This window comes from Equus caballus, chromosome 2 (genome assembly GCF_041296265.1).
Source record: "Equus caballus isolate H_3958 breed thoroughbred chromosome 2, TB-T2T, whole genome shotgun sequence".
Classification (NCBI taxonomy): Eukaryota; Metazoa; Chordata; class Mammalia; order Perissodactyla; family Equidae; genus Equus; species Equus caballus.
Genome location: NC_091685.1, coordinates 71,587,969 through 71,609,649, shown reverse-complemented (window position 1 = coordinate 71,609,649; position 21,681 = coordinate 71,587,969). Strand labels below are relative to the sequence as shown.

General features: G+C 40.4%; 1 long non-coding RNA gene across 1 annotated transcript; it reads left to right on the top strand.

The window, feature by feature from the left end:
• The first annotated feature begins 520 nt into the window (after positions 1-520).
• LOC106782848 (uncharacterized) lies at positions 521-20,310 on the top strand. The gene is made up of 5 exons (XR_001380200.3): positions 521-874; positions 3,998-4,069; positions 7,055-7,783; positions 13,657-13,782; positions 15,095-20,310. It is a non-coding gene; the product is annotated as an uncharacterized lncRNA (long non-coding RNA).
• Positions 20,311-21,681: the final 1,371 nt, after the last annotated feature.

The following is a 21,681-nucleotide window of genomic DNA, read 5'->3' as shown; positions in this document are numbered from 1 at the left end:
TTTAAAAAAATGTATTTTTTGCCTCCATTAAAAAAAATTAAGACTACATATTTTTAGAGTAGTTTTAGGTTCACAGTGAAATTGAGGGGAAGGTACAGAGATTTCCCATATACTCCCTGCCCCCACACATGACAGCTTCCCCCTTTTATTATGCGTTCTTTACTTCTTATTTCCCCTCTCTAGATGTCTGGAAATTATATATTCGAAATCTATCCTACTAGTGGATGCACTTACATTTTAATAATCATTTTGGAATTTCATTCCTCGAGCAAAATAAAAATTTAAACTATTTCTGAAACCTCCCCATCGCTATAAAGATGAGAGTTTTAGTATTCCTGACTTATTCTTTCTTTTTCTGTTTCTGCAATGTTCAGGTTTAGTTGAAATCATCTGGATTTTTACTTCCAGTTTGAAATCAAAATGTTTAAACATGGTCTGTTCTATTTAAGAGTTCTTTAACAATCGCTTTCAATGTTACCAGTACATTAGCTAATATTTAACAGTAAGCTTTACTGGGTTCACAGTTCACTGCTTTTTCTTTTATAACAGATCTTTTTGTTTCTTGAGGTTTCTATTCTGATTCTTTTGTTATTTCACCAGTCTACTTTCTTGAGTAGTTTTGTTAATAATGGGTGTAGAGAGGAGCGGCTGAGTCCTCCGGTGCTGAAACTGACTTTCTTCTGTCCTCGCGGAGGAGCCATCCTTTCGCCTCAGAATGCCGTCGGTGTTGCTCCAGTCTCTCAGCATTTACGTAGCAAATGCGGATTTCAGCCTTAGCCCAATATCTTTGCTATGAGATAACCTGTTCATTCTGAAGCTTATAAGATTTTCTATCTATCCTTTGAATTAACATTTTTCATCAGGACATGACTAGGTATGTGTTTTCTACCATTAGAATTTCCTTCAATATGCCAAGCTCCTCCCTGCCTTAAAGACTTTACTCCAGCTCTTCCTTCTTTTCAGAATGATTTTCCTCCGCACATTGCAAGGCTGCCTCCTTCCCATCAACAGGCCTCAATTTGAACCTGTCAGATCCTTCTCTGATCACCACCTGTAAAACATCTCCTAATCATAGTCATTCTTGATCATATCTATTATCCTTTTATTTTCTTCATACAGTTGGTCATGGTCTGATAGTCTCATATTTATTTGTATGTGCTGATTGCTTTCCCCTTCCCACGATAGTATAAGCTCTGTGAGGGCAGAGACATTTCCTGTTTTATTCACTGTGTATCTTTGGCTCTTGAAATATTGCCTAGCACATGGGAGGAGCTGAATGAATGAAGGAGAAAAATATGAAATAGCAGAAGCTGCTTTCGTTTTTTCTGGGATTTTCCAAGAGGTTTTCCATGCAATCAATCTTCTTTCCTCTATTTAATTTTATAACCTCCTAAAACTGCCCTCCAGTCTTCTGGTCTACCTCAGGGGTTTTGTTGAGAAGTAAAGTAACTACACACACACACACACACACACACGCACTTGCAAAGAGCAAATACTTGCACACAGAATGAACTTAAAGGAACTCTGGCATTGCGGAGAGCTGAATTATTCAGCTGATTTAATAAAGTTCACAAAATCTCTGGAGTATTTGGTAGAACTCCTGTCCTCTGTTTCACATTATTTAAATTATCTGAAATACAATCCAGTTCCTATTTCTGTTTACTGTCTTGTCACAGCCACAGAGTATTGAATGTTGCTTTTGTTGTATCTTGTAAATATGATTTGACAGGTATCAAGATTATTTTGTAAACGGACCTGTTTTTGTTAGAGATGTAGCTTAATATGATTTGGTTTGACTAATATAACCAGGCTTTGTCAATGGAAGTTATCCTCTGAAATCTAATATTAATATTAAGACCATGTTCTTCAGCTATTATTATCTGGAACCTGTGGTTAAGACTAGAAACTTGGACTCTCCACTCCAGTATTTTTGCTTTACCATATCATTATCTTGTTTAAAGCACCAGAGTTGAAATTATAAGCTGTTATAACTAATGTTTTCCAATGAGAAAATTTTATTTTATTGGTACATAGTAGATGTGCTATAAATTTGTTGAGTCTATGCATGGATGAATAAAAATAAATACTAAAAAGAACTCAAACAAATGATTACTTATGCTTTTGTTATTAAATCTTTCTGGAATGATTAGGGATGTCTTTGAAGAAATAGAAGGAAGAGAGGTGAAGAAGGGTGGGCAGAGTGGAAAACTGTCATGCTTGGATAAATATAAGCAATGACTTTATGCTGAATTTCTGCAAAATTCTCATCATTTGTTGTTAGTCCACTCTATAAAACCAATTTATTATAGAGATTGCTGAGCAAAAAATGTAATAGCTGCAAGAAACCTGGCAGTCATTAGCGCTATTCACCAAATATTACCAGTTCTCTGTCTTCTGGGCTCTGGTAGAGTCAGATTTCCTTGTGTCCTTGTGATTGTGTGGGCCTGTGTGACTGCTTGTGGACAATGAGTTGAAAGCAGAAATGACAATGACAAATGTCATGGCCAAGCAGAGCATTTCGTTAGTAAGATGAGACCTCCCAGAGCTCCCTTTTCTTCCGGCATGATTGCGAGCAGGGTTCCTGATGGTTGCTGCTCCATTAGCCTGGGTCCTGGAGGGAAGACGATTTGGAGTTCCCAACTGAGTACCAAGAATCACGTATTGATCATGTGCTGTGAATTAGAAATAAATCTTTTTTGTTTAAGACACTGAGAATTGGGGTAGTTTGTTAGCGCAGCGTAACCGGGCCCGTTCTGACTGATACACAGAATTTATGTAAACTACTCCAAGTGAAAACTTGGTTTCATCTTTTGCTTTGAATGCTATTTCTGGGCCCATCTCTCTGGCACTCAACTCTCTGGCCTGTTTCTTAAGGCCTTCCAACAGCTTTTGGAGTTTACCTCCTCATTCCATCTTGAATCTTACTGCCTTACCCAGCTGACAGGCACAAATACAACACATAAAGCTTTTATTACAAATTTAAGATTTGAGGTGTGTACTGTCTCTTCATCTCCCACTTCTTTCATTTCTTCATTTCTTCATTCATGAACCATATATCGACCATTTGCTGTAAGCCAGTTTTAACTACCAGGATAAGATGGCAAACAAAAAGTCATAGAAATTACATTCTACTATTTAGAAAGACAAAAATTAATAAAAAATTATACAAACAGGGACCAGCCCGGTGGCCCAATGGTTGTGTTCGCGTGTTCCACCTCTGTGGCTCTGGGTTTGCCGGTTCAGATCCTGGATGCAGACCTATGCAGCACTTCTCAAGCCATGCTGTGGCAGGTGTCCCACATAGAAAGTAGAGGAAGATGGGCACAGATGTTAGCTCAGGGCCAGTCTTCCTCAGCAGAAAGAGGAGGATTGGCGGCATATGTTAGCTCAGGGCTAATCTTCCTCAAAAAAAAAAATTATACAAATAAATGTTAAATTACAACAGTGATAAGTGCTATAAAGAGGAGGCACACATTTCTATCTATATCTATCTATCTATCATCTATCTTCTAGCTAATGATAATGATAAAGCAAAGTGGCAAAATGTTCATAATTAGATAATGTGGGTAAGTAAGAATGATGGTATACAGAAATTTTTGTACTATTCCTGCAACTTTTCTATAATTTCTGTGAACTTACAGAATGGAATTCTGTCAAAATTAAAAAGGCTTTTTCAGGCACTAACTGGTATGGTAGCACATACCTTTGCTGGCCAGAATCACCTGGGTTGGTAACCTCAGTTTAGTACTTGATTCAAACTCTTAGCCAAATTATATGGTCTGGCATTGCAGTTCCTCTTTCTGTGTCTGTGCTAACCATTGTCCCAGGTAGGCCTCTCTCTAGAGCTGCTCATATGACATGGATGCTGGCCGGTCTGAGTGATGGCTGAGAGGGAGAGAGAGAGGGAGGTAGAGAGAGAGAGAGAAGCAAGACAGAAGCTGCAGTCTTTTATAGCCTAATCTTGAGAGTGATGTATCATTTCTGCTCTATTCCACAGGTCCTGCAGGCTAACCACGGAACAGTGTGGGAGACGACTAGAGAAGGGTGTGAATACCAGGAGGTGGGAAATGTAAGGACGATCTTGGAGACTTGCTACCATGTAACATTCTATCATAAGCATTTTCCCACATTATAAAATATTTCCTATGACATTATTTTAACAGAGCAATAATATTGAATTTATTAACAATTTTATTAATCAAATTAATGTTTTGATAATAATTAATTAATACTTAATTGTATTATATTGCTATGGGCCTTCAAACTCAGGTACAAAGGGACATTATAAAGTTATTTTAGGGGCTGGCCCCGTGGCCGAGTGGTTAAGTTCGTGTGCTCCGCTGCAGGCGGCCCAGTGTTTCGTTGGTTCGAATCCTGGGCGCGGACATGGCACTGCTCATCAAACCACGCTGAGGCAGCGTCCCACATGCCACAACTAGAAGAACCCACAACGAAGAATACACAACTATGTACCGGGGGGCTTTGGGGAGAAAAAGGAAAAAATAAAATCTTTAAAAAAAAAAAAAAAAGTTATTTTAAAAAAATCAGGCCAGAATTTATGGATCCATCCAAATCAGTGCTGTCTTGCTGTCCTTTAAAGTGCTTGCCTTAGGAACCCATGAACTTATTCCAGATGTTGCTGTTGTCACAAGCATGCCTGGGGTTCTTCTTGTGAAACTACAGCTAGAGTCTTACAATATATTATTTTCAGTAAATTCAAAAGTAATGAGAGTCAGTTATGTTAACACCTAGAACATAAGTTGAATTTTTCTTGTTCTTCTGCTGTTCAGTTGCAATACTGAGCCAGATGTATTAGTCAAAAATGTGTTTTGAACACTCAACTGTAGCTTAACAAATGCTATTTCTTTGCAAAATCAGTCACCATATGAATGAACTACATATGGGACGAACATTGTTGATTCAGAGATTTCAGCTCTGGGGCCTCTGAATGTGCCCCACTTCCCACCCTTACCCTCACCCCAGCCATCTGCCCAGTGAGTATCCTGAAGCATTTTTTCCTTGTCTACTTCTTAGAATAAGTACTATATTTAAAGAAGCTTACATCTGCCAAAGTATAATATTGTATTTATGTTAGCCATCAATTTTGTTGGCAAAAGGAAATCATGGACTATAAAAGCAACATTGGGGCAGAATCAAGTCTTATTTGACTGTTTCGCCGCGGTGCCTGGCTTACAGCAGGTAATTAATTCATGCTGGTTGAATTAATGATGCATTGAAATTCTGGTGTCATAAAAAATGACACTTAAGCTAATGGTACTTACCTGGTAGTCTAAATCTTAAAAGCAATCATGCTGACACTTGGTATCACGGTTTCCTTTTTTTCCATCTTATGTTGTGACATCACAGAATTTCTTCATTTTTCTGAGTCTTGTGGTAACATTAGTTGGGCTAAAATAGCATACTGAAAAACACAGACATTTCCCCACCCCAAAACTCCCCAAATAAAACACAATCACCACCGCAACAAACCAAACACCCAATTAATATCAGACCTTTTAAAAAGCTGGAATCTTATTCTAACTTTCCTTGAAGCTGTAATAGGTTGAGTTGCACCTTTGCCACACTAAAAATTATTACAGTTATTGGTTTTCTCTAAGACATCCAGAAAGATGCATGTGTGTACTGTACATGTAATCATAGTCTTTTCAAACAATTGCTCTGGGGACAGGATGAGGCAGTGGGGACATAAGCAAATTGCTACTATTCTTCCAGAAAGCCAATGTTATATTAGCAGTTCTATTTTGGAGGAGGAAAAAATCCAATTTCAAGGCTGGCATAAATATTATGCTCATCACTCACTCACTTCCTTACATAAGTGGCAGAAAATTCTGTGATTTCATGCCAAGCCCTCCAACAAAGTCATGGCACGGCTTTTTGCTTTACTTAGTTTCTTCCTACTTTAAAGAAATAATTTATACTTCCCAAAAGAATTAGAGGCAGCTTTCAATGTTGAAACATTGAGAGCAGACCATTAAAAATAAAAACAGAACAAATCCTAATGAAAGAAATAGAAATTCCCAATAGGAGTTCTATAATGAGACAAGTCATTGGACCTCAGAAACAGTCTGAATAGTATGCATTTAATGAGGCTCTGGTGAAACCATGGGGAAGCAGCCATTCCCTCAATGCAGATGAGTCGTTCCTGTCAGCATCATCCTCAATCATTGGCTAGCTCTCTCTCTCTCTTTTAAAATATACCTTTACACTCACGGAAAAGTTGGCAGAAAAGAACAAGAAGTCCTGGATACCTTTTACCAAAATCACCAAATTGTTTACATTTTCTCCTATTTTCTTGCTTGATCACTCTCTCGCTCTGTCCCAGCCCCGCCCTCCCCCCCGCCTTCCCCTCCCCCCCACCTCGCTTTTTGGGGAACGATTTGAGAGTAAGTTGAAGACATCACACCCTATACCATGAAATGCTTTAGTGTTTCATTTCCTTCAAACAAGAAAAGGACAGTCTCTTGCGTAATCAGTACAATTATCAAAACGAGGAAAATTAACAATGATGCTATAGTTACCTGATCTATGGAGCTTACTCAAATTTTGTCAATTGTCTGACTAACGTCCTTTAGAATAAAAGAAAATAAAAGTTTTGTGAGCCAGGACCCAATCCAGGATGGCATATTGCATTTAGTTCCATGTCTCTTTAGTCTCCTTTAATTTGGAACAGTTCCTCTGCCATTCTTCATCTTTCATGACCTCAAAAATTTCGAAGAGCATTTTGAAAATGCCTTCCAATTTGGGTTTGTGGTCAGATGTGGGTTATGATTTTTGGTAGGAATATCACAGACATGATATGGTGTCCTCCTTCATGTGGCATGTCAGGAGGCACACGACGTTGGTTTGTTCCAATTCTGGATGTTAACTTTGAGTAGCTTTTTGAAATTCTACCTTGTCTTCTGTGATGCGAGGCAAAATGATGGCTTCTGAGACTCTTGGACTCACAAATTGACAGTGGCTGTACTGGTTATTCTTCATTTGTCCCCATCTGTCGTTTATTCTCTTCCCTTCTTTGCTCTCTTCCATATACTAGAGGTTGATTCCTGAGGACCACATCATCTGGGTCCCCCTGCTTTTGGCTTCGGAACAGATTCAGCCAATGGGAAATACCAACAGGAGATCATATCTTTAGCAGTGGCTGCAACCCTCTGTGACCACACCTCCTGCTCTCCGCCAGCTCGCCTCGCCCTCTCAGCCCAGGGGTCATGGTGGCTTCCCGCTGTTACCAGTCTGAAGGTGCCTCAACATGCCTTGTTGGTTCCCTTAACTGCTCGCACCTCTAAAAGTAGTCTTTTGTTGAAGATTCTTCATTTTTTTAGATCTGAGTTGAATTCTTTTTCCTGCTATGACTCTTCTTGGTCCAGCATTCACTATTTGTGGTATTTCTGGGGAACTTATCTGGAGAAAGAGACAACCTTTAGAAAACTGTTGACGGAAAGGCTGTGATATGACTTATTGTTAAGAAGAACAAAAGCCAGTTTGGATCATTTACGACAGGGAGGCACCAAATGGAATCCTGAAGAGCTGCAAGACATATTTCTTTTCCCTCAAAGTGCTTAGAATGGAACTGGGGAAGCAGATGGTCCATGACAGAGGAATTTGGAAAGGAGATCTTTGAAGACTGGAGCAATGAAGGAGTTTTCTTGGTTACAGCAGAGGAAATGCAAGGAATTAAAGTGCATAGTGTCTTCTGTTGGCCAGGCATGTTACCCACTGCTTTGCATTGGTCTCTCTCTCGTCTCATAGTAACCCCTTTTTACAGGTGAGGACACAAAGGCTCAGACGAGTCAAGTAATTTGCCTGAAGTCATAGATATAACTCGTGAATGTGTTGGAATTCAAACCTAGTTTTGTCTGAAATATAAAGCTCATGTTCTTTTAATTATAAAAGCAATCAGGAACAAGAAAGAGAGTTTTATAAAGGAGAGATGGTGTGAGAAATGTCAGGGAAGTAGAAATGTTCACGATGTTTGGAGTCATTAACTGCTGTGGAAAAATAAAAAGCACACAAGAAGGACCAGAGTCTAGTGGAAGCATGGGGTTTGCCCAGGCCAGCCTCTGGTTCTAGAAACCAGGGTGAGTGCTATTGCCTATGGTCAGAAGCCAATGATCAACTGACATAGTGTAGAGGAAAGGTTATGCAAGATGAAAGTTGGCCATCCACCAGAGGGGGATTGTCCAGACATCTCATTAACGGTTGGTGAAAATATCTTGAATATAACAATCTGCCATTTTTGCAGCCATTTAATTAGAAAAAAAACATTTAGATGAGAAATAGTTAAATGTTTTATCATCACATATCTCGAGTTAATAACAGATTAAAATTTAGTCCAAAGGATTGTGTACTATAATTAAATATTTGACTATATAAACCGTAAGTACTTGGGTTTACATGGCATCTTTCCTCCAAAGACTTAAAAGCTGGCAACTAGAGACAGGTAAGATAATTTTAAGTGGCAGAGCAAAGGCCAGTCTTAGAATTAAACATAATTAAACCAACACAGATATAGCATTTTACAGTTCAAAGTGCTTAAAATATCCATTATCCCCTTTCTTCTTCACAAGGATTTTGTAGGACAAGTGCTATTAATATTATCACCATTTTACAGTCATCCAGCTCTGAGTTACTATTCTTCATTGAATGGGCGGATCAAGTCTCTCATGGCCTGTGTTGAGGCCTGTTGCCTTCTTCTAGGCGCCTTCACTCTCCTCCAAGTCACCGTCTTCACTTTCTAACACCTACTTTGTCATAGTCTCTTACTTTCAGCCGACCATCTTTCCCAGCTGAGGTATTAACTGATATTTAAGGTCATAGTTGATAATCATTTAGGATATCTCCTTTCCTAGGGGAATCTGAGTTTTAGTGGAGAACTCTAAAACGAGGAGATGGCTACTCAAAGAAAGGAAGCTTTAGCAGTTCAATCACAGGTGATTTGGTATAACATTCTAGGGTAAGGAAATCCTATGTACTACATTTAAGGACAGTCTGAGCATGACCAGAAGAAGTGCAGAGAATGTGGCATAGACCCTCTGTGAGGTAAAGATGGAGCGGAAATGCTTTTGGTTTGCTTCTTTTTTTTCTGCAGACCTATTTGCTTTTCTGTGAGTATGTGAGGGATCGGGAGGGGGTGGTTCCTGGAAGCATCTAAGCCTGGTTGTGCGTGCAATGGGTTTGGCCTTAGCACCCCATACTCCTTTCTCTTCTTAAGAGAACAACAGAAAAGATGACAAATGGATGGCTTCCACTGTCAGAACCTTATAATGGAGAACTGTTACCCTACTTACTGCTCCCAAAGAGTAATGTAGAAATGAAAACTTGGAAGGCCACCTCCCAAATCCTGCTGCCATCTGCCTCTCCCACAAAGCAGTCACAAGAAAGAAAATTTGGTTTTTGCAAAGCATACCCTTTGTAATGTATATCCGTCCTCTTGGTTCCAACAGATAATTTCTCTTAGGTTAGGAGCACAATGTTGATTTATTGGGTTTAGCATAAAATTTCTGGAATGGACAGAGAAAAAGTAAGAGATGTTAGGGTTTTTTTTTCCTCCCTTATTTGGTAGGAAATAACACTCAAAGGTCTTAGGAACAATGATGATAATTCTTCTCTCCTGTCTTTGCAAACCTGAGCAAAGAAAAGCAGTGCAGAGCTACTCTCTGTCCTTAGCTCCCAAGAACCTCAAATCATGAGTCTCTCTTGGACATTGCATGGGGCAAACAGCCATTTCTATGGATGGAAAGCAGGTCATAACAAAGGGGAAATTAGAGACCAGACTTTTGAGACGTATCTCTTTCCACACATAGGAGAGTGAGGTATTTTCTTCCACCCAGCAGTAGTAAAAGCACGGAACAACTCCCCATAAGGGTTTGCAGATGGGATCAGTAGTTTGTTTCCTTCCCTTACTTGGGATGGGGGTAAGTTCCTAAAACAGAGTGTATTCTTTACTGCTGAACTCTTAGGACATGTGCCTTTCATCCTTCATTCTTCAGCATCATGAGTGAACACTCATTCTTCTGACATTGGTCAATCCAGTTCTCAGGTCCAGCCCGGATGGTCTGCATTCCTAACTACTGTTTCTACGTCTGATATTCAGTGACCCAGAATTGCTGTATCCCAAATTCAGGCTGTGCAAAGCTTGAGTCCTTCCCTTCCACCCTAAAGCTAAAATTTAAAGTACAGAAAAAGGTAAAGAAAGATTAATTTAATATAAACCCAATGCAGAGGCAAGGCTGCTCATAGCTTTGCCATCTGGAGTTTTGGTAAATTAGATTTAGATGATCTTTTACAAACTAGAGTTCACCTTCAAAGAGGCCAAATGCTATTTCCTGTCAGTTTTCTTAATTACCTGTCAAGCATAATTCCTCCTCTCTCAGCCTAGAACTGATTACAGTGAAGGAGGCATAAGCCACGGCTGATCCAGCCGTCATTTATAGCAAAACAAAGTGGCTCAAATCGACGCGGTGCTGCCGTCAGCCAAATATTAGAATAGAATACTTGAGGGGCAACTGCTCTCTCCTTCAGAAAACTGTGCAGCTTTAGAGCTTCCTTATCGTCTGGGGTTTCCAGATCCACCCCCCCCCCCCCACTAAAAAAAATCCCGTATAAATGAGCAAATTCCATCTATCTATATGCAAGGACTGTGAGTCATGGAGCCCAGAGAAGTGCAATAGTCCATTGTGAGGGTGAGAAGACGTAGGTGTTAAACAAGATCACAAAAGAACCCCAGTCCTCGCTTTCAGCTCAGCCCACGTATCCCGGCTGTGAATCTCCATGGCACATTCAGGTTCTTGCAGTGGTGCTCATTTTAATCTTATGATTTAGAGTTTCTGCGTATTCATTGAAATGCTATGGGAATAGGTGGTATGCAAAAGCAGAAAGCAAGAGCAGGCTCAGAGAGCAAGCATATCCTCTAGTGGGAAGGATTTGTAGGGAAAGAGAAGAGAGAGGAAGAAATATTAGTGTCTTGAGAATTTCCTCTTGTTGCTCTGTGTGCAGAGTGACTTCCACAAACACAGGCCCAGACGGGGGTATAAACCAGCTAAAATATACTTCTGGTTCCATTCGTCTCTCACTTCGAGGAGTTTTTGTGTTGTTTCTCTGCGGGGAGTGATAGTACTGGTTAGGATCTCTCCCTATATTAAAACATTCCAGTTCCTCTCTGAGAAGATACGAATTATTCTGCATTGTGTTCTTCCATTCATCTACTTTTGATAGAGGGGAGTAAAAATAAAATAACATCCAAGCATTAAAAATTGGACATACGCACACACGAATGTTGATGCCGGAAACTCTGAGGGAATCAGACAAGTCTGTTTACGGTCCTTCCCACTCATCTTGTTCACGCCTGACTCTTGCCTCACTGGGAATGGCCTTGAGCCAGTGCTGCACACAAATGCCACCAACCCTTACAAGTTCAGCTTTGGTCTCTATCCTCCACAAAGCCGTCCAACACAACCTTTGGGCTCCTTTGTGTCACTATTGCACAGATTCTATATTTGTTTCTTTCCTGGTTTTTTTCCACTTAGAAGGTAAGCAATTCCAAGTTTGGACTTTATCTTTAGTAAATGTCTTCTATAGTCACACAGCAGACAGCACAGAGCACGTAGTGGGGTCCTCAATAAATCTCAGAAGAAGGTGGGAGTCAGAGAGAACAATTAGGGCTAGGAGTTTCCTGCTAGAAAGAAGAAGAGGGGGAGGAAGGGATGTAAGGATGTGGAAGGGTGGGGAACTCCCCAGCTGACCATTTGCTTATGAAATGCCTTCACCTGTTCTGGGAGAGAGTGGGATACATATTTGTTTCCACGCCCAACAGCTGAAGGGTAAAAATGTCCCAGCCAAAATCTCTTTCGCAGGCATCTGTCTGGACTTTGACCATTTGGGTTGCCATGCGCTGGGGCTGAGTTCTCTCAGGAATGGGCTGGGGGACACGTGTGCTGCTGTACCCAGGGATCCCCTGTTGGGGAGGCATTGAGAAGACAGCACTGGTGTCAGCATGGGGAGGGTAGTTCACTACCACCCCTCCTCTGAAGGGAGGGTCAGAGGCTCCACCCGTCACCCCTCCACCCCAACTCCTCCCAGGGATATCAGAGTTGGGAAGGCTTGCTGACAGTGTTTTATTTCTGAAAAGAAACAAGAAAGAAATATCAGGGATCTATGTCCAGAAGATACCCTAGAGAAACAATGGTCTGAGCATTGTCCTTTGTCCTGGAAGGTGTGTGTGTGGGGGGGGACTGTGAATCTGAATTAATCTTGCTCCAGGATGAAAAAGTCAAGGCACAGCATCTGTGGGCATGTTTTATTTACAGAGAAGTGGAAGCAGTGGGGCCGTGTCTTGGACAGACTGTTCTAGTCTTCTTTAGTCAACACAGGCTGGTGATTTCAATGGAGGACTCAGAAAGCTGTCCTTAGCAGAGGAGATACAAGGCTCGTGTTTCCATAGTGTGGACGGAAGGAAAACAACAAGCTGTCAATGGCCAAGTAGCTATAAGACTGTGGCCAGAGAAACAAGCTAAGGCAGTGTTGGTCCTAGGATGGGTTTCTAAGAAGCAGGTACTGGGCAAGCCAGAGGGAGAATTGTCTTCTCTGGGCACGGAAGTGACGCAGAGAGTATAGTGGCTTTGGAATGAAATGGATCATCTCATCCCCTGTTCAAAACTCCCCCAATGCTTCTCATCTCTTTCCATGAGGATCTAGAGTTCTTTCCATTGGTTACGCCTCCAGCCTTATCCTCCATCCTGCTCCCTGTTGCTCACTGTTTCAGCCCTGCGGTGTCTGTGCTATTGTCACTGCAACAGGCTGCAACCACTACTACCTCACGGCCTTTGCTCTGCTTGGAAGGCTCTTTCCCAGATACCTGCATGGCTTTTCACTCACTTCCTTCAGGCTCTGCTCAGGTGTCACCTTCCCACAGAAGCCTTCCCTGGGCACCTCAGCCAAAATCGCACCCTTGTTCTGTCGCTCTCTGTCCCCTAAGTCGGCTTTGTTTTTCTTTGTGATAATCCTCACTCCCTGCCTATACATCTATACCTATCTCTCTATACCCATCCATACATATTTGTCTATCGTCTACTAGAATATGAGCTCCCTGCTATATTCTTGGGTCCTAGAACAGTGCCTGGCTCATAGCAGGCTCTTATCAAACATTTGTGGACCAAAGGACTAAAGTGAATATGACTTTGAATCCAGGCCCAGCTATTTATGGGTTGTGTCATCTTGGGAAAATTCCTTAACTTTTTAACCTGACTTTTGCTATCTGTGACCCATGCCGATTACACCTATCTCAGTAGATTGTGGTAAGGATATAGCACAGACAAGCCCCTCGTATGGTGCCTGGCACATGGCAAATGCCCAATAAGTGATGGCAATGATTTTTAGCTTGGTTTAGGATTTTAAATAATCTGCTTTGTCATCTACAGCTCTGAAGCGTTTTCTAGCCTAAATCCTGTCGGGTGACTTTTCTTGAGCCAGCAGTGCAGGGTGGTGGTGAAACTCCTACGGACAAGTACCATGGAAATGCCAGTTTCAGTGAGATGCTCGAGGGACAAAAAAAATCACAGGCTTCATTTTTCCTTAAAAATAACACACCATCTTTTTCCCAGGGGAGGGGAGATATTTTCACCTTCTTCCTTGTTGTTTCAGTTTATGGGAAGAGCATGTGAGTGAGGGTGCTTGTGTGTGTCTCTTGCAAGTTCATCTGTAGTCGGCCCCTGGGGAATGCTGGATCTATGACACACTTTATCCTTCTGAGAACAAAACCTTTCCCAGGTAAGTGCCCTTGGAACATATATGTATTTCTGTTTTATTTGATTCTTGTTTGTGTTGGAGGATGGTGACAGCTGGGTGATATAATAGAAAGAAATCTAAGAATAAAAAGAACCGGACCAATCTTAGTGCATTTTCTTTTTTCTCTTTAGAGACAGACAGTATTTGAAATTGTGGTTGTGGAGACCTGGTTTATTTGTCTATGTAAAAAAAGAGACTCATGAAGAAAATCTAATGGATAAGGAAAGCAAAATTTATGGCCGCAGATATACTGGGGTGTGCCAGATAAGATTAATATTTTGTTTCCTGAAAAATGTTTTCTATCATGCAGTGTTGCATGGTTTGTGTTTCTTTATTTGAGAGTTTCTATCTTGGGACATTAGTCACAATAGTTTTTTAACACAAAAGATAAAAAGAAAATCTTGGAGATATAGTCCGGGGAAAAACAAGTACAGAGGGGCAGGCTTGCTGTAGAAAACATTCCTTTATGAATAATTGATCTTCAAAATTTTTTGAAACTAGAGAAATAGCATATATAGAGTTTCATGCTTTATGAAACATCAGTGAGAACATTATTTACTAAAAGGGTTTGAGCATAAAAGTATAATTTTTTCAGGCACTGATGATTAAAACTTTTACTTATTTTACTAATTTCTCACTTCTTGGACTATTTAATTTTAAAATTTATTTTCTTTTTTCTTCTGTTTCCTGTCTCCCAAGATATAGGATTGGCTTATCTTTTGTTTACGAAAACAATATCTGGTGGAGTCCTGGACTGAAATTCAGGGACTCACTGGGCACCTCCTCGCTGTCCTAGCTGTAATTGTAAGGTCAGCCTGGCCCCTGATTAACTGTGTTACTTTGGATAAACCACTGCTCTTCTCCATGCTTCCTTTTTTTTTTTTTTTATTTTTTATTTTTTATTTATTTTTTATTTTTTTTTTATTTTTTTTAAAGATTTTATTTTTTCCTTTTTCTCCCCAAAGCCCCCCGGTACATAGTTGTGTATTCTTCGTTGCGGGTTCTTCTAGTTGTGGCATGTGGGACGCTGCCTCAGCGTGGTCTGATGAGCAGTGCCATGTCCGCGCCCAGGATTCGAACTAACGAAACACTGGGCCGCCTGCAGCGGAGCGCGCGAACTTAACCGCTCGGCCACGGGGCCAGCCCCTCCATGCTTCCTTTATTTGTTCTATAGGAAGAAGATTATAGCTAATGAAATTATTCATTGAAAGGTATTTGAATAGCCCAAACAAGAAATGATGCTAAAGCAGCATATTACTGAAAAGATAATTCCTTAATTTTGTACTTGCTTTAGGGAAAGGAGGACAAAAGAAAGACTTGGCAATTGGATTCTGTTCTGCGGTATAAGTTCCTGGTGCCCTCAGAAGACAAAAATGGGGTTCCACGGACCCAGCACCAACGGTTCTTTCTGTCAGAGGATCTGGCTCTGCTGGTCCCTCACTCCACTGGCCCCTTGGAGAAGGTGTGCCTGATTCTCAGGGAAAGCCCCAGGCTCAGGTCCTGGGAGTTTTCAGATGGCAGAAACCGTGATGACATAACAATTTTCAATTTTCAAGTCTAAATTTTATTCTAGTGTGATCGTCACGGTGGAAAGTCAAAGCAATTCATAAGCATGAAGTACAAGATAAATGAATAGATGATGCTTGCTCATATTTTTGTATGAAAGCTGGAAGCCAAGTGTTTAAGCCCACACAACTAACATCACTTTTGAACACTATACATATCACATGTTGTTAGAATAAACTAAAAAGCAGGCAATTACTGAATGTAGTATTTTGGAACGTGATGGCCGTTGAAGAGTGTTTGGCATAATCCTGACAGTCATTGCCTTGATTTTGTTCTTCTTATTTCTCGTCTGGATGATTGAAATAGGCTTGCAATTGGACCTCTTCCTCAGCAGCCCTCCCATCTGTCCTCCGCGCTGGTGCCAGAGAGATCTTCACAAAACACGACCTTGATCAAGTCCCACTTCATTTAAAATTCTGCACTGCCTCCTCAGCACCATCAGACTGGAGTCCAAATTCTTTAATGAAGGGTTCAGTGAGGACTGGTCTTTAAAAATTTGTTTGAATTTGGAAAATGTCATTGGAAGGGTTATCAGCAATTTTTGCTGTTGTGTTTTCTATTTGTTTGTTTTTGCTTTCTAGGCATAGAGATTGGAATTTGTCTTTGGGAAATCCCCTTTGTTCAGAGACACCATCACGACAGTCACCTTTAGTTATGCAGAAGAAATAAGAGAAGTAATAAGGACTTAAATATTATTCTTGTGGATGGGCTGAAGTTTATGAGATACCCCAGTGGAAAATGCTCTATTTAATAGTGTAATACTTACAACTAAAACTTATTGAGCTAAGTGCTATGTGCCAGATATTCTTCTAAGATTTTTTTCTAATTGGGGTAACATGGGTTTATACCATTATGTAACTTTCAGGTGTACATCATTATATTTCAGCTTCTGTATAGATTACATCGTGTTCACCACCAAAAGTCTGGTTGCCATCTGTCTAAGCTTTTTGTATTAATTGATTTAATACTCTCTTACAATCCCTTACTATTGACGAAATGGAGACACGGAGAGGTTCAATAACATGTCCAACGTCACGTAGACAGGTAGCTGGTAGAACTGGGATTTCAATCCACGTAGTACAACTGCAAAGCCCACATTCCCAAGCACTGCGTTCTGGAGCCTCCATTAGCAGGGCTAGGCCCCTGGAGAATTCGAGACGCCTTTCCCACCCACCAACCTGGATATCGGATGGATCTTTCTTCTAAGCATTTGGACGTGAGAAGTGAGATCTGCAGCTTGATCACGGCTGGAGAAACACGGTGCTTTAATCTCTTTAAGCTGCTTTGGAGGAAGGACTGGAAAAGAGCAGTGCATCCAGGACTGAGGCGTTGGCGTCCCACATTGATGCTACTTAAAAATGAGTCACTCAGATATTAAGAAATATCCTGTGGACACTTTTTTTGGTCTTATGTGGTCACTCTTATTTCACACTTTTGAGAGTAAGAGGTAGGGTTTTATTTGGAGGGGTTGACTGTTCCTACTGTCAGCCATTCTGGGGAAGATAACCCACAGGTAGGCACTTGAATTGCTAGAGAAAATGTTTAGGTTTGGGGGTGTTCACAGAGTTGGACCTAGACTGAGATGTGGGGATTTGGGGGGTATCCCTTTGGTGGAGGTAGAATTAGCCGGAGAACTGAGTGAGGACTTAACGATTAGATTGGGCCTCTGGGCTCTAAGATCAATCCTTTCTCTTAGTGGTTGTAAATGAATCTATTTAATGTGCTTTCCCCCCATTCTTTAACCTCTAAACTTTCAGTAAAGTTTTGTTACGGGTCATAATTAAGTATGATGATGTGTGTCAAAATCAGAGAAGAGGTGTCAAAGATCACATCTGTCTATCTTCCTCTTTCCCTGATCTTTTCCACATGGAACAATTGGATTTGCACTCAACACAGCATGTTTTTTCAGGCCTCTGTGCTTTTCCTCATACCAGACTTGGAAGTTGTGTGGTAAATTTTATATGTCAACTTGGCTAGGTCACAGTACCCAGATATTTAGTCAAATAACAGTCTAGACGTCACTGTGAAAGTATTTTAAAAAAATGATATTAACAATTAAGTCAGTAGACTTTGAGTAAAACAGATTATCCTCCAAAACACGGGTGGGCCTCATCTGATCGGTTGAAGGCCTTAAGAGAAAAGACTAAGACTAAGCTCTGTTGAGGAAGAGGAAATCCTGCCTTCAGACTGTCTGTAGACTGGAGCTGCCATACCAGCTCCTCCCTGGGACTCCAGTCTGCTGGCCTGCTCTGCAAATTTCTGAGTTGTCAACTCCCATAATCGCTGAGCCAATTTCTTAAAATAAATCTGTCTCTATACACACATCCTCTTGGTTCTGTTTCTCTGGAGAACTCTGACTAACAAAGAGGCCCTGTCCTCTAGCTCCCAAGTCAGTTTTCTTTTCATTATATTTTGCTTCCTACAGTTGGGGCTTGCAAATTACTAAAAAGTGTAAAGGATTTCTTCATGGCAATGTTCGTTAGAATGGAACTAACAACTCAAAGAAATTCTATTTTCAAATAGTCTTTCCACATAAGTAGTGCTTGGAGATTTGCATCTAATCAAGTGATTTCAGAAGAATATGTAAGTTATCCTTCTGGCAGCTCATTCCCAGGGGGTTTTGGGGATGTGATCCTTTCGTTCTCTGGACATTTTTGCTCAACATCTGTTGATTATTTATTATGTACCAGGCACTGTGTAGGTGCTGGGAGTACAACAGTGCACAAGACACAAAAATCCCTGCCCTCACAAAGATTCAATTCTATTGGGGGAACAGACAACAAACAAGATAAATTAGTAGAAATATAATAGTCTAAGAAGCAAAGAATCTTGTACAGTTGTGCAGATTGTGCACTGCACAAGGGTGTTGTGACACTGTACACACCATGGGTTTATATATTTACTTCTACATTGTTCTTGCAGTTAGAAAAAGGTGTCTTAGAGAAGGACTTCTTTCTAATTTGCACAAAGGCACTGTATGGGCTAGCGGGAGCCCCCTTAGTAAAGAATGAGCTTGGTAGTAGGCTACTGTAGACATGCAGGTGAGATTTGATGGTGGCTTGGATTAGGAAGGTGGCAGTAGAAATGGTGAAAATGTTGTGGTCAAATTCTGTATATTTTTTGAAAGTAGAGCTGAAAGGATTTGCTACAGACTGGATGTGGCTTGTGAGGGGAGGAGTAGTGTGAAGATGCCACCACGGTTTCAGTCTTAAGCAATGGGGAGAATTGAGCTGTCCTTAATTGAGATGGGGAAGATGTCAGGAGGAACTATTGTGCTTTGGACATGCGAAGGCCAAGCTGTCTCTTAGACATGACATGCAGATGTCACATGGGCAGTTGGACATATGGGTCTGGAGTGCGAGAAAGAGGCCTGGACTAAAGATATAAATTATATTTTTTATGAGAGCTACTGTGAGCCATCATTGGTCTTTCAATGGCTTATGATGTTAGTAAAGGTAGGATTTCTACCTAACATTTGTAACAAGTTCCTCCCCATTTCACACTTCTCTGCCTTTTAATATGAACTGAATAAATACGTTAGTTTCAGCTTGCAATTCTGCCGCTGAAAATCTTGCAAAACACTTTGAACAAATTATTATTGAAAACACCTGCTCTTCTAAAATTATGAAATTAAGACCAAGTTGCTAAAATTTATCTTTGGAAAGAAGAGTAGACTCCTTGATAGCCTCTGAATTTTCTTATAGGGAATTTGAATTTGACCATGTATGATAACGTATTTGGAATTATTTTCTATGGCAAGAGTAAGAGTCACCATGGTCAGTATGTGCTATCATCAGTTACCATAGGAATCTCTCTAATACTAATTTTAGGAGTTTACAGAATTGGGAAAACAAGACTTTGTAAAGTAAAATACCAGGAATATTTTGTAGCACAAAGGAATCTATTGCTTATGTTAGTCAGTAGAACAATCTGTCAGGAATGGAGGGCAATTTACAGGAATCAGCTATAAATACACAGGGCTGCCAGATCTCCACTACCCTCAAGCCAACTACCTATGTGCAGATTTTCTGCAGTTTCATGACCTGTGTCCTTCTCTCATAGGCAGAAGGGAATTGCGGTCCTGGCACACACAGGTTGAGTATCTGTGTGTATCAAAGTGCTGCCTAAGGGCCATTCTCATTGATTTCACAACTATTTATAGTTTTGTAATGTTTTCACCTCTTTAGCCCACTACCTTATACAATCAAGGGCAGTTAAGGAAGAGGATGGCTGCAGGCAACTTCATGTGTTCCAGAACAACTAACTCCGTGGAGGTCATACTTTTCCGTGTAATAAGTAAGAAATCCAAACTAAGTTTTTTTTAACAAAAAATGTCCTGTCGGTTTCCGTTTTATAAATCCAAGTGTTCGTCTCCTGACATTCTTAGTTTTAACTGGTAGTTAGCTTATACCTTGAATTACAATATGGTGTTCGACTAGCCCTTTACAAGTTGACTTTTTTGAAAAACAGCTTTATTGAGATAGAATTCATATACCATACAATTTACCCACCCAGATTGTAAAATCCAGTGATTTTCAGTATATTCAGAGGGTTGTGCAGCCATTACCACAATTTAATTTCAGAACATTTTTTTCTCTGCTAAAAGAAACTCAACACCCACTAGCAGTCACTCCCTATCTTACCTTCCCTGACTTAGCTGTAGGCCACCACTAATTCACTTTATTTCTATGAATTTGCCTATTCTGGAAGTTTCATATAAATGGAACCCTACGATATATGATCTGTTACTATCTTTTTTCTCTTAAAATTATATTTTCAAGGTTCATTCATGTTGTAGCATTTCTCAGTGCTTCATTTCATTTTATTGCCTTATAATAGCCCATTGCCTGAATATACCACATTTTATTTCTCTGTTCATCAGTTGAGAGACAATTGGGTTGTTTCCACTTTTTGGCTATTACGAATAAAGCTACTATAAACGTTCGTGTACGAGTTTTTAAATGGACCTGTGTTTTCATTTCTCTTGGGTATATACGTAGGAGTAGAATTGCTGGGTCATATGGTAACTCTACTTTTTGAAGAACTGCCAAATTGTTTCCAAAGTATGAGTTGACTTTAAAAACACTACTTATACTGCTTCCATTCTCTTTAGACTAAAGTTTTTCATTAATTTATATGTTTTCTAGGTATCATATTGTTGTTACATATATACACACACTTTGCAAAGTTATACACTCGACTATGCTCTGAAAATATTGGAAAGGCAAAATTGCCTGCTTTCTCAGTCAAATGAACTTTTAGAGAACTGTTTCATTTTTCTGGAGGGACACACAATTAACACAGTTTAAAATTTTCAATTTGAATTTAATTTTATTTATTTGATTTTTGAATAGGTACTAGAGCCAAACGGTTCAAAATTCTGGAGGTACAGTAAGATAGCCAGCCCTGGTGGTCCGATGGTTGAGATTCAGCGTTCTCACTGCCGTGGCCAGGGTTCATTTCCAGGTCAGGGAGCCAAACCACTCATCTGTTGTCATACTGTGGTGGCTGCATGTTACCGTGATGCTGAAAGCTGGGCTACTAGTATTTCAAATACCAGCAGGGTCACCCATGGTGGACAGGTTTCAGCGGAGCTTCTAGACAAAGACAGACTAGGAAGAAGGGCCTGGCCACCCACTTCTGAAAAAATTGGCTGTGAAAACCCTATAAGGAGCTGCAGAGCATTGTCTGATTTAGCGCCAGAAGACGAGAGCATAGCGCAAAAAGTCCAGGCAGGGTTCTACTGTGCTGTACACAGGGTCACCAGGAGTTGGAATGGACGGGATGGCACTAACAGCAACAAAAGTAAGACACACGGTGTATTGTCTCCCTCCCACCTCTGTGCTGCAGCCGGCCACTTTCCCTCCCTGGAGGCAGCAGTGTTATCTACTTCTTATGTAGTCTTCTAAGGAAGGCATTTTAATGCAATTTTGACTTGAAAAGAATAAACTTAAAAAAAAAAGTGAATTTGTGAGATTGTCAGGGTTTTGTTCTAAACTTGATTGGTTTGGTTAATGAAAGTCAGAACAGCATACGCCTCAGTGATGACTTTATTTCAAGGTTGACTAGCAATAAAGAACTTACAAGTTTAATAAATGTCTTCAATAGCTGGAGGACATAATCAAAGCAATCTACTTCTCTTTAACTTTTATTTTTGCCCCGGGAGCCAGTCCTTGATCAACCACCTCCTGGTTATTATTTCACTTTGTCTACATTCCCAAGACACATAATCTGCTGATTTTAACTTCTCTAACTCTATTTCTGCTTTAAATGCTTTACTTTATGGAAATCATCTTCAAAATTCTCCAAAGCTGG